We start from the raw sequence: 18459 nt of genomic DNA on the forward strand, positions 1-18459 counted from the left end.
CACTTTTTTGCACTTTGTGCCCAATGGAATCTGTTTTACTGGATAATCGAGAAAGCTTATTCTCGGGCGTTGACGTTTTATATGTAATTCATATTTACTCACCACCTTAGGATATTTCCATTATTTAAACAAAACAAATTAAGGATCAACGAGTGTGTATTTGGCTTCCACGCGAAAATGTCACAAGATCGTTCATATTCATGATCCAATGTTTAGCCTATGGAGCTTTTTGTCGGTATTAGTCTACGCACTTCCATTAAACATGAAACGAGATCACTACAGTAGGAAATTATTAAAGTGCATATAAAACAGTTATCACTGAACAGATTATTTTTTTAACATTTATAACACATCGATACTGCAGGCATATCAGCATTGTCAAATCGATTACATTTAAAAGAATTGAAATGACAATTAATAGGAAGACAATCTGCCCAGCTGAAAGGTTACCATGACATTTAGAGAACTGAAAACGATTTCAATTAGCCTGTTTCTTCACAGAGTGGGCAGAGTGATTTTACTGTTCCAACTAATTGTTATGTTTCGAGAAGACACTGCTGATATTTACAGATCCCTCCGAAATGTCAAGTCGGTATAACAATTCAGATACATTCCATTTTTAAGTTTCTCCTTTCTCGTCGCTCATGGTAACGCTTGGACATTGATGTTTGCTGTTTGTTGTTTAACGCCGCACTCAGCAATGTTCCATCTATATGACGGCGCTCTGTAAATAATCGAGTCTAGACCAGACAATCCAGTGATTGACATCATGAGCATCGATCCACGCAATTGGGATACGATGATATGCATCAGCCAAGTCATCGAGCCTGACCACCCGATCCTGTTAGTCGCCTTTCACGACAAGCATAGTCTCTTTCTACGGCAAACATGGGTTGCTGAAGACCTATTCTACCCCGGATCTTCACAGGTCGGACATTGATGAGATGCGCAAAGACAAAGAGCGCATGTCATTCAGATGGCACCATATCTTGGAATAACATCGACAGTCACTCGTGACCTTGACAACTTTGACCTGGCTCACTGTGTACGATCCTATACCCGATTTCAGTATCGTTTCTCATATTAACCTAGTATACGCTAATAAAAGTATATCCCCTTTTTTTTACAGAATATGCTTAAATGTATTAAGTTCTGTTCGTGACCCCCAACCCCCTCCCTTGATGATTCGGGCTGTTTATTTCCTTTTATACTGGTTACGAGGGAAACAGGTTGTCCAGGAATACAGTGGTCGAAGGTTCAACAAGTCGCCGTGAAGAGTTGCGTTCCTTCACCTTACCAGGATTCGCTGGTTATTTGATCGAATCCAAGATTTGCCCCGACTGTTATTCTTGGTCAGCTAGCACCAAACCATTGCTCGCCATCGTGGGTTTGTATCAATATCTCTATTGTGTATACAATCAACTTCTTACGGATACCCGACAGTGGAGACATCGACACGTATTTGCCATGTTACTTATCTTTACACAATGCATTGCTGCCATTGTTAGGGGGCAGCCATATGATTTTCGTCGGGGTGGTGTGTGTGGAGGATTTACGTTTCAAATCAGCACTGTTAATGTTTAGGAGCTCAATTATTTGTTCAATTATAAATAGGTGCTCAAATATGTCTTCAATCATAAATATGTGCTCAATTTTTTTTTAAATTTGTAGAAACTTGTCTGCGTGAAAAGGGCACTTTAATACAATGTCAGGAATAAGAAAAAAACATTCAGCATAACATGCCCCCGGTGTTCACCGTCAACCGCCCTTATGACGTTGCTTGTTAACAGCTAATGCGCTTTACATGTAGCTGTGACATAAAGAACCATACCCACCAAACATTACTTTGAATTTATTGAATTGTTTGTGATTGTAAACGGTGAATTATGATTTGATAGGGGTGAATTAATCTTTTTAAGTAAAGCAAATAGTACATGTTTTGCGTTGTGCCCCTTTTGGGGGACATTTGCATGTAATTTTAGGGAAGATTTAAAACCAAACACTGCAGTCAACACGGTCACGTCGCTCTAATGGGATTGTATTGAATACCTCCGTAAATGCTCACTGATAAATCTTTGCCTGTCGTGTGTTTCCTGCAGTTTGCTGTGTATTTTGAAATCGGATAACTTTTTGTGCCATTCTCGAACACGCAAGTACGGCGTTGAACGGGTTTACAATCAATGTCAAATCTCAACGATAGCGATCAGAGACCTTCACCTTCGTTGTCCACGCTTAATTTGATTGCCAAGCGTATTAACATGCATTTACTGCGTAGGTAGTGTACATATACTGCTACTGTGGTAGACTATCATTTAGCCCCAGAACTAAAGTTATTTTATCTTAAAAAATGAATCTGCTGAATATAATTTAAAATTTAAATGGAGCCTAGAACAATGCTTATTTCTAGACTTGCAAATCATTCTACATTTGAGTTGGATTAATTTTTATCTTATTCTCTAGTGTCTGGTAGACTACCACTGTGGGTAAATCTACAGTAAATGTGACAATGTGGCTACTGTGAAAGTAATGCCATGTCCTGCCGTCTTCCTTTGACCTTGACCTCATTTTCCTCGACCATGACGTCTTAAGACCTTTGTACGATGACCAAGAGCTCAGTCACCTCTGCGTCAGTCTTATTCCCTAATGCAATCAAAACTGAAATGATCACTGGAGCGGCTGTCATCTTGGTCAGACCTCCCCTACAAGGCGATCGCGGTGCCACCTACATTACCATAAGCCTCATCCTGGGGAAGCGGTTCATGGCGTCGCGCTAAACCGTCTCGGGAGGAAATTCACAGTCTGTATTGATGTGTACATCTAAACTAACGCTTGCGTTGGTAAGTCCCCCTCCCGTGGTGCGTTTACAGGTGTTTAGGGGATCAAATCTGTCTATCAGCGAACATTATGAACTGAATGATCCTCTCGACAACGCTGCGGGTTTACAGCTCGCAGATTTAAATCCCCTTATGTCATTTGATTAGAAAGGTTTTTGAGTGTTGACATTCCAACGAATACAACAACAGGAATGGTCAGTGCCTTTGAGGTAGCAAACCTGGACGGAAATCTTCAATCTAGATGTGGGCAAAGACGGCCTTGTGGTCCAACGCGCTATATCTTCCCGAGGCAAGGGAGTTAACTGACTATACATGTCCAGTTTCAACCCTTGTCGAACTAGCCTGGAATTATGGAGTTATATTTTGGCTGGACTAACGAGTCTGTGCATAGTCCAATCAAAATCGCGTAACGAAATCGACATTCGGTTCGTCAACTGACGTGCAGATTTCGGTCGATTTCAGAATTTGTACCGTCAACCTAGCATCAACTGATATTTTCCAAGTCTATTCATGTTATCAATCAAGGTGCTCACGTGATTTGATGACCTTGGCGAAGTAAGACCTGTTTATTACAATAAAGAACTTGATTATCGATCACGTCGTCTTGATTGTGCGCCGCCATTTTGTTTGAAGCGGGAGGTCACACAGAAGGGAAATGACTCGTGATAGCCACCGGTGACGATACGATGGAGCCCAGAAATTCCAGATAGTTCGGCAAGGGTGGAAACTGGACTTTTACTGTCAGTTAACTCCCTTGCCTCGGGACGATAAAGGCGCTAGGAGTCGCTGTACTGCCCTTTAACCATACCAAGATCCGCTGGTGTAAATATGCGAGCATTGGCTGGGCAAGCCAATGGGTGACAGTATTAGTAACTATCTACGCCGTTGGTGGTCGAGGACACACAATTTGCCTGGTCATGTATTTTAACATCACACTTTAACATTTTGTCATCGGTTCTCACGACATGCATGGGTCACTGGCGATCTATTCTCCCCTGATTTCGCATGGTGTCGTTATCAAAGTTACGCCGCAGAACAATCGTTGAAAAGTACCGTGAATCCACGTTAAACTGGACGGTATCGTTCCCTAACATCGTCCGGGTAATCAGATTCCCGGAATTGATGTGGGAGGACTGGTGGTGTTGGTGTGTGTGTGTGTGTGTGTGTGTGTGTGTAAAAAGTGGGAGGTGGTGGTAGAGTGTGTGTGTGTGTGCGCGCGCGCGCGTGCGTGCGTGTGTGTGTGTGTGATTGTGTAAAAAGTGGGAGGTGGTGGTAGTGTGTGTGTGTGTGTGTGTGTGTGTGTGTGTGTGTGTGCGCGCGCGTGTGCGTGTGTGTGTGCAAAAAGTGGGATGTTCGGAGGGAGAGAACCGGGAGGAGGGAGAGAGAATGTTCATTTAAATATATGTTGACGTTCCCAACAAACATGTTAACGACCCGTGACCTGCGTATTCTCAACACATGCTGTGTATTTTACAACTGAGTTCTACAGTACATTGACGCAATTAGCGTTAAGGCGTTTGCCTTTGGTTTATCTTAGCAACGCCATCAACCCCACGACGGTATGAAGAGTTCGAAACATGCGTCTTTCGTGAAAATATTCTCTCGGTATGTGCATTCAGCACAAAACCTTCAGAAGACAGCAAATCGAGCAGACCTGCTTTTAAAGATACAGATAACAGCATTTGCCGGTGAAGAAGAATACTTTCCCCATTCTGTACAGCGAGGCAGTTGCAAGGCCGACAAGTATATATAGTTTTTGTAGCATACGCAGTACATCATTTGCTGTGAGTTTCTGTTGGAATGACAACGCTAACGGCTCTAAAAATATCTTCGCTAAAACGCTATCACCTAATGATCTCAGAAACGTTATATGTATAATAGTATTTCATGTTTTTCCCCTTTTGGGGGCCTCTCTTGAGCTGTGTTACAATATGATTGATGAAAACATTGAGAGTTGAGAAACACCAGAAGCTCGCTCGTAAACGTAGAGTGACATCTATTTCATCACGTTACTTGCATTTATGCATACCCATTAACCCCAAAGTACATGCATATCGAGAGTGCAGAGTCGCGACCCTTAGTAGGATTAGGATCCGATTTCCGCGAATTCGAACCCCAGGTTCGTTTTCTGGCAATGTCGCGTCGGTGAACACCATGAATGGCCTCAACTTAGGGTACCCTTATTTGGAATCGAACCCGGGCCTTAGACGTGACGTGAACTTGTTTAAAACTAGGCTAGCCCATTTCCCGCCCTTTTGGGGACATTGTTGTTCCAAAGACCTGATCTGCCACATGTTGTTACAAAGGACCAAAGGGAACTTTAGAATGACCCGAGTATGTACACGATTATGATGTGTTTATCTGGAATTATTGTACATGCAGTTGAAACAGGTAGCGGTATTATACAGATACAGTAAACTGCGGTTATAACGAACACGCTTATAACGAACTGACGGATATAACGAACTTACTTTTTGGTCCCGACTATTTGCTGTAGTTATGCTGTATATATGCTTATAACGAACTACGGTTATAACGAACTAAAATAAGTAGTCCCATTGACTACCGCACTTTACTGTATATGCTTTGCAATACTTCTAGGGAATATTTTTCCAAAAGGAGTGCGGGAGTGATTGAGTGACATCGCTTTGAACAGTATACCAGTTATATCACGGCGTGTCAGCTAAAAGTGGTAAGAATTCCCGATTTCCCGAAGGACAGGAGGAGAAAGTCTAATATGGATACATGTTTTGACATATTGATTTTGTGTCCAGGGGTGCTTTCATTTATGCCAGTTTCCGTTGTAGGACATTTATTCTGATGGAAATGAATAAGGAAACACTTGGTTTTAGCCACAGTAAAAGGATACCCTATAAACAATGCACACAAACACATCTCAACATTTGATTCTGGCATGTGTTGAATTTGTCTGCGCGCCATTGACTGTAAAGCTTATTTTCCTATATTTTTCATCGTTCCCTTATTACTTCCCATCAGTCACTTATAACGTGTGGTGAATGATACCTCATCTCATCTGACCTTTGTTCGTCTGGTCCGATATCAAGGCACTTTGTCTGCTCTCCGTCCGTCGTAACCTCATACAGTTCATACATATATCCTTTAAAACCACAAGGTCTATGAAGCTGTTACTTTGCACGGATACTCATATCACGCCATGCACTGGTGTCTCACGTAATTCCCTGAAGGCTGTTGAGCCAACTCCCTGGAGGCTGTTTAAATGCAATGGTGTCTCACGTAATTGCCTGGAGGCTGTTGAAATGCAATGGTGTCTCACGTTATTGCCTAGATGCTGTTGAAATGCAATGGTGCCTCACGTTATTGCCTAGATGCTGTTGAAATGAAATGGTGTCTCACGTTATTGCCTAGATGCTGTTGAAATGCAATGGTGTCTCACGTTATTGCCTAGATGCTGTTGAAATGCAATGGTGTCTCACGTAATTGCCTGGATGCTGTTGAAATGCAATGGTGTCTCACGTTATTGCCTAGATGCTGTTGAAATGCAATGGTGTCTCACGTTATTGCCTAGATGCTGTTGAAATGCAATGGTGTCTCACGTTATTGCCTAGATGCTATTGAAATGCAATGGTATCTCACGTTATTGCCTGGATGTTGTTGAAATGCAATGGTGTCTCACGTTATTGCCTAGATGCTGTTGAAATGCAATGGTGTCTCACGTTATTGCCTAGATGCTGTTGAAATGCAATGGTGTGTCACGTTATTGCCTAGATGCTGTTGAAATGCAATGGTATCTCACGTTATTGCCTAGATGCTGTTGAAATGCAATGGTGTCTCACGTTATTGCCTAGATGCTATTGAAATGCAATGGTATCTCACGTTATTGCCTAGATGCTGTTGAAATGCAATGGTGTCTCACGTTATTGCCTAGATGCTGTTGAAATGCAATGGTGTCTCACGTTATTGCCTAGATGCTATTGAAATGCAATGGTATCTCACGTTATTGCCTAGATGCTGTTGAAATGCAATGGTGTCTCACGTTATTGCCTAGATGCTGTTGAAATGCAATGGTGTCTCACGTTATTGCCTAGATGCTGTTGAAATACAATGGTGTCTCACGTTATTGCCTAGATGCTGTTGAAATGCAATGGTGTCTCACGTTGTTGCCTAGATGCTATTGAAATGCAATGGTATCTCACGTTATTGCCTAGATGCTGTTTAAATGCAATGGTGTCTCACGTTATTGCCTAGATGCTGTTGAAATGCAATGGTGTCTCACGTTATTGCCTAGATGCTATTGAAATGCAATGGTATCTCACGTTATTGCCTAGATGCTGTTGAAATGCAATGGTGTCTCACGTTATTGCCTAGATGCTGTTGAAATGCAATGGTGTCTCACGTTATTGCCTAGATGCTGTTGAAATGCAATGGTGTCTCACGTTATTGCCTAGATGCTGTTGAAATGCAATGGTGTCTCACGTTATTGCCTAGATGCTGTTGAAATGCAATGGTGTCTCACGTTATTGCCTAGATGCTATTGAAATGCAATGGTATCTCACGTTATTGCCTAGATGCTGTTGAAATGCAATGGTGTCTCACGTTATTGCCTAGATGCTGTTGAAATGCAATGGTGTCTCACGTTATTGCCTAGATGCTGTTGAAATGCAATGGTGTCTCACGTTATTGCCTAGGTGCTGTTGAAATGCAATGGTGGCTCACGTAATTGCCTGGATGTTGTTGAAATGCAATGGTATCTCACGTAACTTCCTGGAGGCTGTTGAAATGCAATGGTGTCTCACGTTATTGCCTAGATGCTGTTGAAATGCAATGGTGTCTCACGTTATTGCCTAGATGCTGTTGAAATGCAATGGTATCTCACGTTATTGCCTAGATGCTGTTGAAATGCAATGGTGTCTCACGTTATTGCCTAGATGCTGTTGAAATGCAATGGTGTCTCACGTTATTGCCTAGATGCTGTTGAAATGCAATGGTATCTCACGTTATTGCCTAGATGCTGTTGAAATGCAATGGTGTCTCACGTTATTGCCTAGATGCTGTTGAAATGCAATGGTGTCTCACGTTATTGCCTAGATGCTGTTGAAATGCAATGGTGTCTCACGTTATTGCCTAGATGCTGTTGAAATGCAATGGTGTCTCACGTAACTTCCTGGAGGCTGTTGAAATGCAATGGTGTCTCACGTTATTGCCTAGATGCTGTTGAAATGCAATGGTGTGTCACGTTATTGCCTAGATGCTGTTGAAATGCAATGGTGTCTCACGTTATTGCCTAGATGCTGTTGAAATGCAATGGTGTCTCACGTAATTGCCTGGATGTTGTTGAAATGCAATGGTGCCTCACGTTATTGCCTAGATGCTGTTGAAATGAAATGGTGTCTCACGTTATTGCCTAGATGCTGTTGAAATGCAATGGTGTCTCACGTTATTGCCTAGATGCTGTTGAAATGCAATGGTGTCTCACGTAATTGCCTAGATGTTGTTGAAATGCAATGGTGCCTCACGTTATTGCCTAGATGCTGTTGAAATGAAATGGTGTCTCACGTTATTGCCTAGATGCTGTTGAAATGCAATGGTGTCTCACGTTATTGCCTAGATGCTGTTGAAATGCAATGGTGTCTCACGTAATTGCCTGGATGTTGTTGAAATGCAATGGTGTCTCACGTTATTGCCTAGATGCTGTTGAAATGCATTGGTGTCTCACGTTATTGCCTAGATGCTGTTGAAATGCAATGGTGTCTCACGTTATTGCCTAGATGCTATTGAAATGCAATGGTATCTCACGTTATTGCCTGGATGTTGTTGAAATGCAATGGTGTCTCACGTTATTGCCTAGATGCTGTTGAAATGCAATGGTGTCTCACGTTATTGCCTAGATGCTGTTGAAATGCAATGGTGTCTCACGTTATTGCCTAGATGCTATTGAAATGCAATGGCATCTCACGTTATTGCCTAGATGCTGTTGAAATGCAATGGTGTCTCACGTTATTGCCTAGATGCTATTGAAATGCAATGGTATCTCACGTTATTGCCTAGATGCTGTTGAAATGCAATGGTGTCTCACGTTATTGCCTAGATGCTGTTGAAATGCAATGGTGTCTCACGTTATTGCCTAGATGCTGTTGAAATACAATGGTGTCTCACGTTATTGCCTAGATGCTGTTGAAATGCAATGGTGTCTCACGTTGTTGCCTAGATGCTATTGAAATGCAATGGTATCTCACGTTATTGCCTAGATGCTGTTGAAATGCAATGGTGTCTCACGTTATTGCCTAGATGCTGTTGAAATGCAATGGTGTCTCACGTTATTGCCTAGATGCTGTTGAAATGCAGTGGTGTCTCACGTAATTGCCTGGATGTTGTTGAAATGCAATGGTGTCTCACGTTATTGCCTAGATGCTGTTTAAATGCAATGGTGTCTCACGTTATTGCCTAGATGCTGTTGAAATGCAATGGTGTCTCACGTTATTGCCTAGATGCTATTGAAATGCAATGGTATCTCACGTTATTGCCTGGATGCTGTTGAAATGCAATGGTGTCTCACGTTGTTGCCTAGATGCTGTTGAAATGCAATGGTGTCTCACGTTATTGCCTAGATGCTGTTGAAATGCAATGGTGTCTCACCTTATTGCCTAGATGCTGTTGAAATGCAATGGTGTCTCACGTTATTGCCTGGATGCTGTTGAAATGCAATGGTATCTCACGTAACTTCCTGGAGGCTGTTGAAATGCAATGGTGTCTCACGTTATTGCCTAGATGCTGTTGAAATGCAATGGTGTCTCACGTTATTGCCTAGATGCTGCTGAAATGCAATGGTGTCTCACGTTATTGCCTAGATGCTGTTGAAATGCAATGGTGTCTCACGTTATTGCCTAGATGCTGTTGAAATGCAATGGTGTCTCACGTTATTGCCTAGATGCTATTGAAATGCAATGGTATCTCACGTTATTGCCTAGATGCTGTTGAATTGCAATGGTGTCTCACGTTATTGCCTAGATGCTGTTGAAATGCAATGGTGTCTCACGTTATTGCCTAGATGCTGTTGAAATGCAATGGTGTCTCACGTTATTGCCTAGATGCTGTTGAAATGCAATGGTGTCTCACGTAACTTCCTGGAGGCTGTTGAAATGCAATGGTGTCTCACGTTATTGCCTAGATGCTGTTGAAATGCAATGGTATCTCACGTTATTGCCTAGATGCTGTTGAAATGCAATGGTATCTCACGTAACTTCCTGGAGGCTGTTGAAATGCAATGGTATCTCACGTTATTGCCTGGATGTTGTTGAAATGCAATGGTATCTCACGTAACTTCCTGGAGGCTGTTGAAATGCAATGGTGTCTCACGTAACTTCCTGGAGGCTGTTGAAATACAATGGTGTCTCACGTAACTTCCTGGAGGCTGTTGAAATGCAATGGTATCTCACGTAATTCTTTTGATCTTGTTGAAATGGGATTTTGGCTTACTAGTATCCATTTGTAATATTATGTACATGTTGTTATGACAATTGTTGTGTATTGACTTCAGCCTGTCAGATATTTGTTTATTTTTGTAGGAAGTGTATGACCTAATATTGCAAATATTACATGAAAGGAGAGCTACAGTGGCACGTTGCTCTATTTTCGCTATGGAATAGAACGACCATACTGAAGCATTCATAGAGATGTCATTTATATCATCATGTATATACCCGTCTCATTATTTCAGAAAAACTGTGCATCTTTTGAATGACACATTATGAAACTATCTTAAATATGTCATTGTTTGGGATGGGATGTCTTCAGATTTTTGTTTAGCGGTAGCGAGAACTAAGGTCTGATTTTAATGAGATTGAGTTGATGCTAGAACAGCTGTTTAATGTATGGTGAATTCTTATTAGCGTCTTATATATTTTAAAAGCTTTGTCGTCGAATGAGTTTTATTAATAAACTGACGTGCAAAAGAACGTATAGACTTGATAATTGGATTTTATATATTACTCGCCATGATATCTTGAAGCGGCCTACTCCCAGCTCACCACTGTATCATTATAACGAGTGGGAACAGGTTTACGCCGCTTTGTTTTCAATCAAGAAATGGGCATCAAACCTGGGCGTTCGGTGTGACGGGCGAATGCTTTAACCACCAGGCTTCCATCTGACTCTATATAGAAATACGATCTTGGTACACATCTGTTGACTGTGCTTTTTTGTTTTACAGGCAGCATCGACGTAACGCTTCGAAGACGCCATGTTGTGTCATATGCAGTTTAACAACGGTGACATTAACAGCTGCTCTCGTCCTCAACGTCTGCTTCGACTCGCTTCTGTCACATCATTGGACCTGAGACAGAACAATTCTGTAGGCAGTTATTAAGCGCCACAAATTTCAAGAAGGAGCTGTTCCTTGTACTGGGTATCAGAACGAGGCTTTGTTGTTCTGTGTGGAGTCTACGTTGTCCGCCATTTTGTTTTCGCATTTTATACAGCGGAAGGATACAAAATGGCGTCTTTTCAACGGGACGCTTTGCAGTTGACAGGATGTGCCTACTCTCGGTTGAGAGTTAACAATTTCATCTATTTTTGCAATCTTGTCAATGTTACTCAGGAATATGCCGAAACGTCACATTTTTTCGCACGTTTATTTGCACTGAAAGTGGGATCATAAATATTAATTGATTCCTTCCGTTTTTTGTATATTGAATGTTTACCCGCTATGGATGCAAGATATTTATTTCATAGAGGCTTTCGGTGTGGTGGTAATGTAGTAGCGGATTGCCATGATGCAATGAAAATGTTTTTGTCACATATGTACCCCGAAATGAAAGGGAACGTTGATACTTTTGAAAAGTGGACTCTTGACCGACGGGAGTTGGACTAGTCATCATTTTGAGATTAAACAATGTCTTTGGTGTACGAAGAAGAGTGTTTAATGGAAAATCTTATATGCAACACATATTGTACTGTATTTGTACACTGTATTGGTGTGTCACTATTGTCGTAAACATTTTACATGATTTGACTACAGTAGTGAGATTATGTCTTCTTGTGTTTCCCACCATTGCCCGTATTTCGGCTTATGTTGATTTAATTTTGTTTTGGTTTGTTTTCAGAAAGATAAACATCCATCCAAGTGTTTGGTAAGATGGAGACTACCGGTTTTCAGTTCTGCGGATATCAAGATTTAAGTCCTTATGTCATCAATAGTGGGTAGTGAATTTTGAGCGAACCAAAACACCAGTGGCATTTTAATACATTTTGATTTCGTGAAGCCTCTAATGAAACAATATTTTTAAACGACTTTTTAAAAGATTTTGTACATTCTTACTCAGTATTCTCACATTTTGCAAGAGAAGACAATTTATTCTCTGCCGCCTGCAGTGGTAATAGCCTTAAAAAAAGTATTTTATGACACTGAAAAACAAAGTGTATCTAACTACAACTGCAATACTATATGGACATCATTATGACAATATCTCAGAGATAGACAGTTTTACAACTGCAGAATCATAACAATATAACTAACAATCTCACATGAAATCCAGGTAAATTGTTATCAGGTGATATCATAATACAGATCTCTTTGTCACCACAAGTCGCTCTGCAGAGTTGCATCCCCTGGCCTTGACAGGATTCCCTTATTTAGGAATCGAATCCCAAAGACGCCCTGATTATAATCCTTGGTTTGTCATAGGTTTCACTTACGTGGACGTCTCCGACCTGTGTCGCTTTGCGCTTTCCAGGTTAGAATTGGTTTTAAGTAACCATGATTGTCGTGAGGGGCGACAATTCTTATCATAAAAGGTGACTAACCGAATCGGGTGGTCAGATTCGCTGACTTAAATGATACGTGCTATGATACACTTCGGGCTTTTATCTATGTTACACCAACACGCCTTGTTATACCTGAAATCCTTTTCATGACGTTAATCCCGTCTCACAAACTCACTCAACACTGTGTAATTATATAACAGTATTACAACACTATGACAATGTCCTCACCTGAAACCAAAGGCGTTCTGAGTGACATTTCAGCTCCAGGTATTTTGACACTCTGACTTGTTTTTCAAGTTTATTATTTATGCTGCAGAAATAGGTTTCTGCAGCCTAAGGTAATTTCGAAAACGTTATATCTGTAGTTTGATCACAATTAGATCGTCTATGTATGTTTATTTTCCGAAGTTTAAACAGCGACATAGCTACAAGGTCTCGTGACCATTTTGTGAAACTGAGACATTTTATCTGAGAAATCATTATCATTAAAGGGCTTTAGGCATGTAAATTGGACTCGCGTCATTTACATTAGAGAACATTGGTATGTCTGTTTGAATAATTAAACCAATCAACATTGTAGTTTGCATGGTGCATATAACTGATATTTCTGTTATCGTTAAAAGCACAAAGTTCAGAGTACCAGTGGCTGATTTGCTATTAACAATTAAAACCCTGTCTATCATAGTATCATTGTTATTCTTATAAATGATTTGTTTTAACTTTTATTCTTCTCAGGTAACGATTTATGCTTACCTCAAAGTCTTCATTAAGGAGATTGGTTATCGTCAAATGCATTGTCTTGGCGGGAACCATGTTTGGGTAAAAACGAAAACTCAACTCTACCACATACCCATGCACCCGCCCACACGAAAAGATGGTCAACGGACTATATGTATAGCAGGAATACACTTTTGCAGACATGCTTCCTTAAATCAGGCATTCGCGTCCATTTAAGGATTTTATGAGGGCTTCATATGATTCAGCGTTTCGGTGACTGCAATGCATGACAACGGTATTTGTGAGACCGATTGTCAGAAATATAATTCAACATGTCTACTTGCTTTCATTTTTTACTTATTCCTTCGTTTGCCCTATTTGTTTTTAGAATCTCCTTTTTGTGTGTAATTATTACGTTTCTTGAACCACATGTAATCATTATAATCGTCTAGAGAAATTACAGTTGACACCATACGTAGGGCATGTACATTACAAGTAGCTGTTGTTGTCAGTTTGGTATGTCTTTTATTCATAGACCATTTATTTATCTGACCCGAAAACAGCTGTATTTTTCCTTGTGCGCCTAGAAATGTATTTAACAGTCACAAAGAGTGATTAGATGTTCGTGGATGTATACTGTGAACCCCGTTAATCTGCATCAATCAAACGGTCTGATTGACAGTGTCGAGACTAACGGAGTGTCACTGTATGTCTTTCTGTCTGGAATAGCTGGAGAGAGCATTCCGTCCCACTACCATGCAGTGAGGTGAGCTAAGGTTAAAATATTGTACATTGATATGACAATATGTAAATTACGGAAACATTGTCCTAGATAAAGAATAAATGTACTAATATATACCAGTATGAATGTTAAGATCTCATAGTGAATGTTTAGCTCACCTGACTGAAAGTCCAGTGAGTTTATGTCGTGTCCTGTCTGACTTCCTACTTGCGTCGTGTGTCGTCCGTCCTAAACATCTTCTCAAAATCCAGTGGACCGATTAAGTTGAAACTTCTCATTCTTCTTCCCACCAATAATGCACCCCAATTTGTTCAAGAGGTTCTCATACGAATTTCAAAATGGCCGCTATTGCAGCCATATTGAAAAAACAAGTTATGGCCATTACTCCGACATTTTTTGTGCTAACTGTAACAATATTTGATACAAGTGTAGTTGGTACCTCTCAAAATGTATATTTACCCCTGTAAATTGCTTTTTCTCTGAAATGATGACACCATGGTTGGTTGGTTTTTCAACTCGTTAGATATTAGTGTTAATATACTAGTATATGCAGAAACTATTTGAATATCAATGGTGACAGCATGTTTTGCTCAGTGACTGCCTGTGTTTAAACTGTTCACTACATATCCAGGTGAGTTACAGTGCACTGACACTATTGCTAAGATAATATGCTGTCTGTTTAAGATAATATGCGAACTTCTCAATGTTATATGCATAATTTCAAGGTAATTATATACTGAATTTTCAAGATAATATGTTGAGTATACACAATAATATTTAACAAATCTTCTTGAAGAATCAATTAATCAGTTTGTTTTAGTCTGGCGTGGTATGGGGCGGTCTGGTAGCCTAGTGGTTAAAGCGTTTGCTCGTCACGCCGAAGACCCGGGTTCGATTCCCGAGATGGGTACAATGTGTGAAGCCTATTTCTGGTGTGCCCCGCCGTGATATTGCTGGAATATTGCTAAAAGCGGAGTAAAACCATACTCACTCACTATAAGGTATCCTTATGGGGGTTTATTATTTAAAACTATGACCTTGATTTATTTTAAAGTTATATACCTTGCAACAATGAAATTTTGCTGGAGGCATTTTTTTTCAACAGTCTGAAGCATAATTATTATTTTTTTTAGAATTTATTTCCAGTTAATACCCCACCCCCAACCAGAATATCAAATGGTCAATAAAGCAACATTATTACATTCCATGGTTTTCAAACCAACAATCATTATAGCGACAATGAAAAATAACGGAAAGAGAAATATGCATTGTTTACCTAAGTTGTGGTCCCTAACGCATGAAAACTTTCCTCTCTGATTTGCTATGCACCTTAGCAAGGTAACCTTATAACGTGTTCATGAGAGGACGTAGTTTTAGAACGAATTCGTAAACCAAGAAGTATAACGGAAATGTTATCTTAATAAAGGACACCTCGCGTCTATAAAAGGGTATGAGATACTTCAGACACGAAATAGTCTGCTAGTGTTAATATGCGGAATATAGACTGTCATAAACAAATGAGGGAACATCCCTGTGTTGCAAAAGGTAAGCTTATTGCTACGTTCAACATAGACGGTTGATATTAAAAAGACATACAGTGTCGAGTTCATCGCAACAACAGACAGCATGTTTCATCTTTATGTCCAACTGGTTGTAGCAGACAAACGCTTCCCATTCGTAGTGAAACCTCGTTAACTCGAACTACTTTACCTCGAACTACTTTACCTTCTCTTGTAACTTCAACCAGCCGGCAGAATACTCAGAGGCCGGTCATCTTAAAAACACATCCTTTTACCCCCTCTCTCTATAAGAATATCAAATGGACCGCCCCTATTGGCCTTATATCGCCACTCTGCTTGTCTCGAAGTACGGATACTTTCCCACTGGACTTCGAGTTAACGAGGTTACACTGTATCTTTTCCCTAATTGCCTTCCTTCGAGATACAATCGTGTAACATTTGTTGTTGTTTTTTGCCGCACTTATCAGATCGCCTTAAATTGATTTGAAACGTGTGATGGCAAATAAAACTGATAACATAACATAACCCTTACATACCTTGTTTCAATGTACATGTTTTCTATACTGGTCAGATTTATTTGTTTATTTATATACATAGAGTCTAAGAGTATGCGTCCCAGGGCGCGAAGTCAACAGCCTGTATCGTGTCACAATTAAACTGCCCGGCAAAAGAAAGTATGCACTTGAAAACGGGAATAGACCAAACAATTACAACCTGTATCACAACGTTACAAGGCTGAGAACTGTCGCCGAAGGACTGCAAACTTTAGGTCCAAAACACCACTATGATACCCGTATCAAATATATCAGCATCGAATAACCGTTTCTTGTTTGTTTCATTTTTCGCCGCCATCAAACATGGGTGCATACTTTCTTTTGCTTATGTCATCCTCGAATACCCAGTGTAACATATATCCATTCTGTTTTGATAAATACCCTGGACCCATTTGCTCCAATGGCTTCGTTTTAAACCCCAGTTCAAATAACAGGACGCTTGAAACAGCCGTCCAATCAAACTACACCCAAGAACGAGGGAAATTCTCTGCGTGATTCAGAGTTTGAGATGGGGTCTTCACTTCCAAATTGGTATGGTGACGAATGGGTCCAGGGTTTTTATCAAAACAGAATATCCTGGATAATCGAGACTGTACCGATTTACATGTTTACGCTATATACTGCGTAGCCCTGCGGATAAGCAAACACACCTATTTGGATTCAGTGTATTTATTAAAACTCATTTGTGTTCGTAAATCAAAATAGATATTGAAATATGTACAATAAAATGATCTCCAAAATAAGCGTTTGTTGTGGTAAACATGCACGTGCCCGACGTAAGCGCGAATGTGGCACACCTTGGCATGGAACTTGGTGTAGGGGTGCAATTTGTTTTTGTTCACTGCGACCGAGCTTCGACTTCCTCTCTTAAAGGAGCTAAAGGCAGTCTAGGACGTGCTAATTGGAGTCTAGGGTGTGCTAATGGGAATCTGGGACTGTTTGAACTTGCTAATGGAAGTCTAGTATGTGCTAATGGGGAGTGAGTATGGTTTTACGCCGCGTTAGGCACCATGCCAGCAATATCACGGCGGGGGACGCCAGAAATGGGCTTCACACATTGTACCCACCTCGGGAATCGAACCCGGGTCTTCGGCGTGACGAGCGAACGCTTTAACCAATAGACTACACGTGCTAATGGAATCGAGACGATTCTCTAGGACAATCTTGGCGTGCTAAAAAGAGTATAGGGCAGTCTAAGTGTGCTAATGGGGCTCTTGGGTGGTCAGAGCTTGCAAATGGGAACGCTAAACTAAATCTACCCGGTTCACATAAGATGCGTTCATTGTGCAGACATCACGTCACCACAAGTCATAGGAAACTGAAAATCATAAAGCAAGTTTGTGTGAGATTTGTTTATGATAGAAATAAGTGAGGTGAGGTGAAACAGGGTTTAACGTCGCGTTCAAGATGCACGTGTGTGTGTGTGTGTGTGTACATGGCTGGGTGTACTAGTCCGGACTAATGCCGATTTTATGGTACCATGCTGGCAAGCGCCAGACAGACATCTTTTAACGTATTTTGGTATAACGCGGTCGGGGATCGAACCCCCGGCCTTCCGCTCTCCGGGCAGACGTTCTACCACTTGCCCACGGAGGCGTAACAATAATATTAGAAGAAATGGTGAAAGTTTAATCTTTGAAAATGTTTTAAAGTCTTTTTCGGAACCACAGACCACATTCAACAACCAATTTCCATAGTTCAACAAGGGTAAGTATGTGAAGATTACGGCTTGGGTCTTCACAGATTGTGTCACCGTTTTGACGCCATCGGGCGTTGCTCATGCTATCAGCCACTGGCTTGTCTGACATAGAGTCGATCACTTAGAGGTCGCCTTGTAGTTGTGATAGTGCTGATCGTGACGTAAAAACAATTTACTCACTCAAATTATTGTTTTATTTGTACCGTTTGTATCTGTATACCTATTATACGAAACATTACTGACAAGCAACACAATAGCTTTATCCAGGAACATGAAAAGAATATTGTTTCTAGAATCGAGAATGTACGAGCCGAAGCTCGGTCAGTTTAAGATGGGGGAGTTTATTTCGTGTTGTGCACAACATTATTAGAAGCGTCCATAAAATAACCAAACGAATCTCAAGATTTTTTAAACGTTCCAATGATTAAAATCTGCGTTGACTCCAATAGAATCGACAAGATTCAAATTTTGGGAAAAATTAAGACTTCTACACATTCATTGAAATGATTCATATGACTTACGACCAATATTCTTTTGTTACGAGGTTTCAAAGAAATCGGTTGATATAGAACTTAACTGTGAAATCAGTAAGGGACCGGACAAGATCAGTTAATAACTTACTAATTATATTGAAGGGTTAAGGTTTACAATC

The 18459-nt window shown here is 40.6% G+C and overlaps 1 long non-coding RNA gene across 1 annotated transcript in view; it reads left to right on the forward strand.

Moving 5' to 3' along the window:
• The window catches only part of LOC139479886 (uncharacterized), a 69597-nt gene extending 52746 nt beyond the window's left edge, over positions 1–16851 (forward strand). The window contains exon 2 of the long non-coding RNA XR_011654365.1: positions 11023–16851. This is a non-coding gene — a long non-coding RNA (uncharacterized lncRNA). The remainder of the gene's footprint in view (positions 1–11022) is intronic.
• The last annotated feature ends 1608 nt before the right edge of the window (positions 16852–18459 follow it).

This window comes from Haliotis cracherodii, unplaced genomic scaffold, assembly GCF_022045235.1.
Source record: "Haliotis cracherodii isolate W230 unplaced genomic scaffold, xgHalCrac1.p SCAF_4, whole genome shotgun sequence".
NCBI lineage: Eukaryota > Metazoa > Mollusca > Gastropoda > Lepetellida > Haliotidae > Haliotis > Haliotis cracherodii.